The 10447-nt window shown below is 42.3% G+C and overlaps 1 pseudogene; it reads right to left on the bottom strand.

Moving 5' to 3' along the window:
• Nucleotides 1-8387: 8387 nt before the first annotated feature.
• Nucleotides 8388-8775, bottom strand: LOC118023845 (annotated as a pseudogene).
• Nucleotides 8776-10447: the final 1672 nt, after the last annotated feature.

Raw genomic sequence — 10447 nt, 5'->3', positions numbered from 1 at the left:
ATCTTGCCTTCGCAGCAGTAGTGGGTGGGGGTCCCAGCTGCTCCCTGGTCCTTGCCAGCACTGGGTGTGGCCAGCCTCTCATTTTAAGCCCTTCAGTGACCACAGGGGGGTCCTTTGTACGTCCCTGAGGACCAGTGACGTTTCCATGGGCTTACTTGCCATCTGTGTATCTTCTTCGATGAAATGTCTGTTCAGATCCTTTGACCACTTTTTAAAAACTGAGTTGTTTTTCTTTTATGATTGAGTTGCAGCAGTTTTTATATATATATATATTCTGGATCCAAGTCCTTTGTCAGATATATGTTTTGCAAATATTTTTTTGTGGCTTTCCTTTTCATTGTCTTTTTTTTTTTTTTTTAAGATTTTTATTTATTTATTTGCGAGAGAGAGAATGAAAGACAGAGAGCATGAGAGGGAGGAGGGTTAGAGGGAGAAGCAGACTCCCCGCTGAGCAGGGAGCCCGATGCGGGACTCGATCCCGGGACTCCAGGATCATGACCTGAGCCGAAGGCAGTCGCTTAACCGACTGAGCCACCCAGGCGCCCCCTTTTCATTGTCTTAACAGTGTCATTTGAAGATCAAAATTTTTAATGTGGATGAAACCCAATTTATTGTATTTCTTTTATACAAGTATTTCTTTTATAGTTTGTGCTTTTTTGTGTCTTATTTAAGAAAACTTTGGCTAACCTAAGGTCACTTAGATTTTCTCCTGTGTTTCTCCTATAAGTTTCATACTTGTAGCTCTTACATTTATGTCTTAGGCCTTCTCTGGGTTCATTTTTTTGTATATGAGATGAGTCATGGTTCATTTTAAAATTTCCATTCCAGTACCATTAGCTGAAAAGATCATCTTTTCTTCATTGAATTGCCTGGGCACCTTTGTAGAAAATCAGTTGGCCATGTGTATGTGGATCTATTTCTAGATTCTATGCTGTTTTGATTTTATTAGAAAGAGTAAGACTAAAGTATAGTCCTCTCATGAAAACACATTCACACTTTATCAAATAATGTATTCATCTGGGATGCCGATTAGAGTATTCTGTTCCCCCTGAGGACTATAGTCTAATTTTGTGCAAGTTGGTGGTGTGCTTTGGCTAAAGCATTAGTAGCTGGGGCCCATTTAAATATCGTTAACTTATGCAAACAAATGGGCAAAACGGCCTAACGACTTTTGAGAATGAGACAGAATAATCTGAAATATATACCTTGCTCCTAGTTTGGCATTTCTTTCTCTTCTACAACCCCCAGCTCCTCGAGTGTCCAGAAACACCTTTGACTCAAACTTGGGAAGGTAGGTGCTGGTTTCAAACCCAGTTCTCCTTGTCACAGCACCTTAGGAGCACTTCCTAATTTCCAGGAATATCTTAAATTTTCTTTGGTTATCCAGATAACAGGTGTAAGTCCACCCAGGTGAATTTCTGTTCCTTGGCACAGTAATTAATACAGTTCATCAGTGGTAGGGGATCTCATGTTACACAACCTGTTCATCCCCACATTTCCATCTCGTGGCACAGGGACACGCACCACGCAGTGTGTAAGGGGAGAAAGGGAAAAGCACTTATGTTCTTGCCACCGTAAAACCCTATTTTCATATTCCTACTTAGTCTTCATCACATGCATACAAACGTATAGATACTCTCATCTTGTATTCTCCTTTCATATAGGATATATTTGATCACATATGGTGTTGTCAAGGGCTTCTGTTGTGTTTCTAAGACCAGTAGGGGGGAAAAAAAACCAAAACTATGTTGCACTGGGGAGTTGATACTTTAACTTTGTAGTAAGGTTATTTAGAAAACCAACTTACTGGGGTGCCTGAGTGGCTCAGATGGTTGGGTGTCTGCCTGAATGAAAAAATAAAATCTTTTTTTTTTTTTTTTCTTTTTATTCATGAGAGACAGAGTGAGAGAGAAAGGCAGAGGGAGAAGCAGGCTCCCAAGGAGCAGGGAGCCCGATGCGGGACTCGATCCCAGGACCCTGAGATCATGACCTGAGCCGAAGGCAGACGCTTAACCATCTGAGCCACCCAGGCGCCCGAAAAAATAAAATCTTAAAAAAAAATTTAAAAAAACCCCCAACTACCATACAGCAGTGTCATCATTCATAAAAGAAAGGATACTTTAGGGGCTCCTGGGTGGCTCAGTCATTGAGTGTTTGCCTTCGGCTCAGGTCACGATCCCAGGGTCCTGGGATTGAGCCCCGCATTGGGCTCCCTGCTCGGCGGGGAGCCTGCTTCTCCCTCTCCCACTCCCCCTGCTTGTGTTCCCTCTCTTGCTGTATCTCTCTCTGTCAAATAAATAAAATTTAAAAAAAAAAAGAGAGAGGATACTTTAGCTCGACGTTATGAAGGCCATCTCAGACTGGCGTTGTACCTGCACCAGCATTTCAGAACTGCCAGGTAGACTCTCAGAAAGGACACAAGGCTGGAATCAGTCTTGGGATGAAAAATGGGAGTCTGTCACTTTCTTCACTGAACTGTTTGCTCTCTGAGGCTTAGTGCCCTCACCTGGTGTTTTAATAACACCCCATTTCTAAACTGAAGCTGCTCAGAAGTTTTTATTTATTTATGTATGTATGTATTATTTTAAAATTATTTATTTATTTATTTATTTGAGAGAGAGAGTGCAAGAGCGGGGGGAGCAGCAGAGGAAGAGGGAGAAGCAGACTCCCCCCTGAGCAGGGAGCTGACATGGGACTCGATTCCAGGACCCTGAGATCACGACCTGAGCCAAAGACAGATGCTTCACTGACTGAGCCACCCAGGCGCCCCTGCTCATAAGTAGATGACAGCTCTCTCAGCTTTGGCCCATCAGGGCTTTAAAAAGTCCGAGGATCAGTTCAGTGTGATTTGCACACCCAGGAAAGGAGGGTGTGCCCCTTGGGGTCTTCCCTTTGGGGCCCCATACAGCTAACACCCTGTCCTGGAAGTGAAGGGGCCCCAGAGGCATGCAGAACAGAGGGACCATCAGCAGCCCCTCCGTCCCATCCTCTTGGGAGGGTCAGGCATATGCTGGGCCTCTGGGTGCCTTCCCATCTTCCTTCAATCTCCCGAGCGCACACTGAAACTCTCTCCGCGTGATTTCTTTCAAATCTTGCCCATTTACCTGGAGAAAAGTCAGCTTCCCCTTTTCATTCCACTTATGAATAGAAACCCTTCACCAGTCCTTTATCGGACTGATAAAGCCAGAGAGGTGGGGATAAGGCGAAAGCAAAGGAAAGCCGCAGGCATCGACCCTCACTCCTGGAGAGCAGAACTAACCAGTGACAATAAGCCCGGGCATTGTTGAAAGTCCCCTGAAATCTCGACTAAGTGGTATGCCCTTGCTTATCTTCCTCTGATTGTATCTTTTTCTCAAGTATTAGCAATTGAATAAATCCTCGGGGTAGGGAGAATAACGCCCGCACAGATGTCCACATCCTCACCCTGTGACCCTTGACTATGTCAAGCAGCAGGGCAAAGGGAAATGAGGACTGCTCATGAGCTGACCTTGAGACGGGGAGAGTGGCCTGGGTTATCCAGGTGCTGTGCTATTACGGGGTCCTTAAAAGTCGCCGAGGAAGGCAGGAGAGGGTCAGTGGAGCTGCAGGGTCTGAGAGATGCAGTGCCTCCACCTTGAAGGTGGAGGAAGGGGGTCGGGTCTAGAAGGGCAGACGCCTCCAGAAAAGGCGAGGAAACAGATTGTCCTCCAGAAAGGAACGCAGCCCCGCCGACCCTCGGTTTTTGCCCAGTGAGTCCCGTGTTGGACCTCTGCCCTTCAGGGCTGTAAAATAATAAATTCGTGTTGTTTTAGGCCAGTAAGTTTTTGGTAATTTGTTAATAGCAGTGATCGAAAACAGATAAAATATTTAACCATTCCTTATTCATTTCCCCCCGCTTTGTTTAATAGGATGGCCACAAAATTGCCTTGCAAACTTACCAATTTTTTTTTTTAGACTGGCATGAGAGTGTGCCCACCATTTTAAAACATTTTTCCTCAACTCAATCATTTTTATGTCACGCCCCCACTATCTTAAAGATTGTTTTTCAAATTAGAAAAGTAGGGACGCCTGGGTGGCTCAAAAGATTAAGCGTCTGCCTTCAGCTCAGGTCGCGATCCCCGGGTCCTGGGATCGAGTCCCACATCGGGCTCCCTGCTCTGCGGGGAGCCTGCTTCTCCCTCTGCCTGCTGATCCCCCTGCTTGTGCTCGCTCCCTCCCTAACAAATAAATAAATAAATAATAAAAATCTTAAAAAAAAAAAAAAGGAAAACAACTGCAGTAGAATTTTTGGAACAAAATCTGTGATTATGAGCTTCCCACTTGTGAATTCCTATAGATTTTTTCTATAGCGTATGTCCACGGAAGTTTTTATAAATGCCACCACCATCCCCTCACAGTCACATGCTGGGGAGGGACGCTCCCTCTGTGCTGTCACATCAGACGGCCCCACCTCAGTTTTTGAAAAAGATTTTAATTGGAACGGACTTTTTCTCAATGTAAGAGTTTTCTGAACATTAAACGATTAAAAAAAAAAAACGAACTGCTGTATGAAATAGCAAATTTCTTATTTCTGGAATAATTCAAAGAGGCCCCCAAGGGTGTTCTAGAGGGGATTCCTGCAAGGGGTGGGAAGTTATGTTAAGTCACCCTTGGGTCCTTTCCAACACAAAGAGCAGATGATTTCATTATCTGGAAGAACCTGGAATTGTTTCTCGGCTGTCTTGCTCTGATGGCCCAACCCCCATCCGTGTTGCCCTGCCCAGTGTTTCCCAAGAGACAGATGTATACCTCAGAACTGGAAGTGTCCCTGCACATTTCCCTTCCTTACCAGAGTGGCCAGCCTTGGGGGGTGCGAGGGAGCTGGGGCCAGCTACCACTGCCCAGCCCTTCTCCCCAAGTTCACGTCCTAGGGGTCCTTCGGGAGCCCACCGCTCCGGTTCCTCCCTGCCACGAATTCGTTTAACCCACACTTCGGATGGAGAGGTAGGGGTGTGCCCCCGTGACTGTGGGTCTAGGAGTCCCTGTTTCCCGCCTCTGAACGGACATTTCCTAGGCTATGATGCCGGCCAAGTCCGTGTCCTGCAGGACAAGCACAGAGAGGGAACAGGAGAGAGGGCAGACAGTTGATTTGTCCAGTGGTAGAATGGGGAGTGGCTGGCTTTCTTCCTTGTTCCACCCTTGACATCACGGAGTCATTCACTTTTCATTATGGGAAAATTGCTGTGAGAAATCGAGACCCTCAGTCTCTGTGTTCAGAAAAATGGCCCTTGAGAGCAGAGGGCTGACCACTGGTCCTGTCTGCTCCAAGTGGGTGCAACCTAGAAAATAAAAGTGGAATTACTGACCACAGTTTTCAGGGCGTTAGTCATCATGACTAAAAAAGGAAGTCAGGCATATAAATGGAGGAAAGAGCAGTCACTATCTCGTTGTCTGTGCATGATGCCAGCACCGTGTGTCCTCGCATTAGCCAGTGAATGAGGAGACCGACCGGGTGGCTACTCACAGTATTCGGAAAGCTCTATTTTCCCTGTAGGCCGATAATGATAATTTAAAAATTGCAATGGAAAAGAAAACATTTCATCCACAGTAACAACAAAATGCATAAAAATCCATAAAAAATTTGCACAAAAAATCATACAGGACCCAAAGTGAGAAGTAGTGATGGCTCCATTAAAGGCATAAAAGATGACCTGTCCTCGGGTAAAAATTGTAATTTAATTAATTTTAATTTAACACAGAAAAGACTTACTATTGAAAAATGTCCGTTCCTCATAAAAATTTTTTTTTTAATATTTTATTTATTTATTCATGAGAGACAGAGAGAGAGAGAGAGGCAGAGGGAGAAGCAGGCTCCCAAGAAGCAGGGAGCCCGATGTGGGACTCGATCCCAGGACCCTGAGATCATGACCTGAGCCGAAGGCAGACGCTTAACCATCTGAGCCACCCAGGCGCCCCCCTCATAAATTTTCTATAAATTCAATGCAATTCCAACCAAATTCCCGTGAGCTTTTTTTTTTGAGCTTTTATTTTTTTTTAAAGATTTTATTTATTTATTTAAGAGAGAGAGAGAGAGAGCACAAGTGGGTGGGAGAGGCAGAGAGAGAAGCATCGGGGCTCGATCCCAGGACCCTGGTTCATGACCTGAGCTAAAGGCTTAACTGACTGAGACACCCAGGCACCCTGAGCTTTTTTGGTTTTTGTTCTGTTTTGTTTTTTAAAGATTATATTTATTTATTAGAGAGAGAGAGGGCACACAAGCCAGGGAGAGGGAGAAGCAGGCTCAGCAGGGAGCCCGATGTGGGGCTCAATCCCACCTGGGATCACAACCTGAGTGGAAGGCAGACGCTTAACTGTCTGAGCCACCCAGTGCCCCAGCTTTTTTGTTTTGAACACAATTATTTTAAGTGTATCTGTAAGAGTACACATGGTAAGGTGGCTGGGAAGTATGTGTGGTTTGCTAGCGTCTACAAAATCTATTGTAAAATTTACATACAGTAAAATTCACTTTTTTATTTTAAAGATTTTATTTATTTATTTGACAGACACAACAAGAGAGGGAACACAAGCAGGGGGAGTGGGAGAGGGAGAAGCAGGCTTCCGGCAGAGCAGGGAGCCCAATGTGGGGCTTGATCTCAGGACCCTGGGATCATGACCTGAGCCGAAGGCAGATGCTTAACAACTGAGCCACCCAGGCACCCCTCTCAATCTCTCTCTTTTTAAAAGATTTTGTTTATTTATTTGACAGAGAGAGATAGAGAGCACAAGCAGGGGGAGTGGCAGGCAGAGGGAGAGGGAGAAGCAGGCTCCCCGCTGAGCAGGGAGCCTGATGTGGGGCTCTATTCCAGGACCCTGAGATCATGACTTGAGCTGAAGGCAGACGCTTAACCTTCTGAGCCACCCAGGTGCCCCAGTCCTCTCTCCTTTCAATATCTCTGGGCTCTGTATGCTATCCTTTATTTTGGTAACTTTTATCTTTCCTTTTTTTTTTTCTTGGTCAGTCTGGCTAGAGGTATATCAATTTTTTTTATCTTTTCACAAAACCAGTTTTTGGTTTTATTGATTTTTATCTATTGTTTTTCTGTTTTTAATGCAACTCATACTTGTCCCTATTATTATTTGTTTCCTTCCTTTTCCTTGCTTTGGGTTTAATTTGCTCTTTTTTCCCCCTAGTTTCTTAAGGTGGATGCTTAGGTTATTTATTTGAAATCCATCTTCTTCTTCTCTCTTTTTTTTAAAGATTTTATTTATTTATTTATTTATTTATTAGAGAGTGAGCGGGAGAGAAACAGCTTGAGAGGGGAGAGGGTCAGAGGGAGAAGCAGGCTCCCCGCTGAGCCAGGAGCCTGATGTGGGACTCGATCCCAGGACCCTGGGACCATGACCCGAGCCGAAGGCAGTTGCTTAACCAACTGAGCCACCCAGGTGCCCGTGAAATCCATCTTCTTTTCTAACATAAACATGTAATATCTCTAAACTTCCCTCTAAGCACTGCTTTACTGGCATCCCACAGATTTTGATAAGTTGTATTATCATTTTCCTTCCATTCAAAATATTTATAATTTCCCTTTTGATTTACTTTGTGGCCCAGGGATTATTTAGAAGTATGTTGTTTAATTCCCAATTATTTAGGGGGATTTTGTAAATATCTTTCTGTCATTAATTTGTAGTTTAATTCCGTTATGGGCAGAGAGCATATTTTGTATGATTTCAATTATTTTAGATTTGTTGAGTTTTGTTATGTGACTCAGGATATGGCCTACGTTGATGAAAGTCCATGTGCACTTGAGAAGAAACTGTATTCTGTTGTTGGACGGACTGCTCTAGCAATGTTAAGTGGGTCAAACTGGTTGCACGTTGGTTGTTCAGGTCTTCTGTATTCTTGGTGATTTTCTGTCTACTTGCTTTATCAGTTATTGAGAGTGGAATGTTGACATCTCTCAGTATAATTTTAGAATTTGTTTCTGCTTTCACTCTATCATTTATTTCTTCACATATTTTCTTTTTAAACTAAAGAACATTTGTTTTTCACTATGACTTTATCTCAAGGACGTAACTAAACTGTCCTCACCGTCCCACCCTAACCTGAGAAAGGAGTGGTAGAGTGAATGCAATAAAGCCGATATGAACAGTTTGAAGGATGGGAACCAACGTTAACTGACAAAGAGCAACTTCCATCTAAATTATCATAAAAATGTTTAATAAAAAAAGCAGGGGAGGAAGGGGGTAATGAGGGAGTAAGGAGGGTTTCCTGTGAATAAGATCCTCACGTGTCATCAGACACATTCAATCCTGACCGTAGTGTGCTGGAACGGGAGCAGGATGACTCTAACACAAGACTTCTGGCCCAGCGTACTCCACGCACCTGTGTTCGAAGCCCACCCCCCTGCCCCCTACTGCTGCCAACTCAGCTATTTCCCAGCCTATTGGGACTGCTGACAAAGGGGCATGTGGATCTTCTCTTTAACCCAGTCTTTGTTGTAAGGCTGACATGTCTGGGTATCAGCTGGGTAAGCAAGGCTGAGGTCCGCCAGATCACCGGTAAGATCGAACAACTGACTGATATCATATGCGATAGAAGGACTACTGCATTCACTGTTCTTCATGCATTTTACAAACACCTTCCCTGCATTCATTCACAGATTCACGGTCTGCAGAAGTTCTACCTCTGGCCTCTTGGTAGGCTGTACCAGGAAAGCGGTGTGAGACATCACACCAAACTCTCTTGCTGCAGCCACTGCCCACGCACCCTGGCACACAGGCTTAGCCCCAGCGCTGCCTGCTCCTTCACGCATTTTCATTCTCTGCCGCTAGGTGCATACACATATAGGATTGTTATGTCTTCTTGATGAATTGGCCTTCATCACCATATATTATTCCTCTATATCTTTGGTAATTTTCCTTGTTCTGAAAGTCTTTGTCTGATATTAATATAGCTACTCAAGCTTTCCTTCCTAATATAAACAGCTGTATTGAGCTATGATCCATATACCATAAAATTCATTTAAACTATACAATTCAGTGTTTTTTTAGTGTATTCACAGTGTGTGAAAATATTGCATAATCAATTTTGTAACACTTTTGTACCCTCAAAAGGAACTCTGTACCCACTAGCAATCAATACCCATTTCCCTCCTACTCCTCTCTCAGCCCTAATCAACCACTAATCTGCTTTCTGACTCAAAAAATTTACCTATTTTTGACACTTCATATAAATGAAATCATACAATTTGTTTTTTCTGTGTGTGTCTGGCTTCTTTCACTTAGCATAATATTTTCAAGAGTCATCCATGTTATAACATGCATCAGTATTTCATTACTTAACTATGGCTAAATAATATTCCATGGTATGGACATATTTTATTTATCATTTCATCAGTTGATGGACATTTGGGTTGTTACCCCTTTTTGTTTATTCTGAATAATGCTGCTAGAAAAATTCACATACAAGTTTTCGTGTGAACATAGGTTTTCATTTCTTTTGGTTACATACCTAGAAATATAATTGCCAGGTCATATGTGTTTAAACTTATGAGTAGTTTTCTTTTAATTAATGTTTTCATGATATATGTTTTTCCATCCTCTAACTTTTAGCCTTTGTATGCCATTGTATTTGAAGTGGATTCTTTGTAGATAGCATATAGTTGGATATTTTAAAAATTCAATCTGACAATCTCTGTCTTTTAATTCATATGGTTGACTATTTACATTTAATGTAATTATTGATACTGCTGAATTTAGGTCTAGCAGTTTATTATTTGTTTTTTGTTTGTTTCTCTGTTTTTTGTTTCTCTTTCTCCTTTCCTACCTTCTTCTGGATTATTTGAATATTTATTTTAGTATGCCGTGTTAATTTGCTTATGGGTTTTGACTATATTTCTTTGTATTATTTTTAAGTGGTTGCTCCAGGTATTACAATATACATACCTACCTAGGGTTTTATCCCATCTACTTACGGTTACTAGTTTACCACTTCAGGTAAAATGTAGAAAACTTATGATCGTAGATATTCCTGTCCTTCCCCTGCTTTGTGTTGTACTTGTCAGAAGTACTTTATCTACATACATCAAAAACCTCATCAGAAAATGTTATAGTTTTTCCTTTCAACTGTCATTCATAGTTTAAAGACCTGAAGAAGATTATTTATTAGATTCACCATTCTGTTGTTCTTCCTTTATTCCTGAAGTTCCAAGTTTTCCTAGGTTATTTTCCTGTCACGTGAATATCTTTCTTAGAATGTCTTTTACTGAAAGTTTACTGGCAGTGAATTCTAGTTTTGTTTCATTTAATAATGTCTTACTTCATTTTTATTTCTGAAGAGTGTTTCTACTCTAGAATTATGGGTTAATAGTTATTTTCTTTCAGTACTTAAAAAGCATTGTTCCATTGTTTTCTGGTATCCAATGTTTCTGATGAGAAATCTCCAATCTTTTAGATCATGGTTCCCTTATATGTAATGTATGCTTTTTCT

The sequence above is a fragment of the Mirounga leonina genome, unplaced genomic scaffold (assembly GCF_011800145.1).
Source record: "Mirounga leonina isolate KUSES-001 unplaced genomic scaffold, KU_Mleo_1.0 Mir_180, whole genome shotgun sequence".
Lineage (NCBI taxonomy): Eukaryota > Metazoa > Chordata > Mammalia > Carnivora > Phocidae > Mirounga > Mirounga leonina.
Note: the sequence above shows the minus strand (reverse complement) of the source record. Positions and strands in the feature narration are given on the sequence as shown.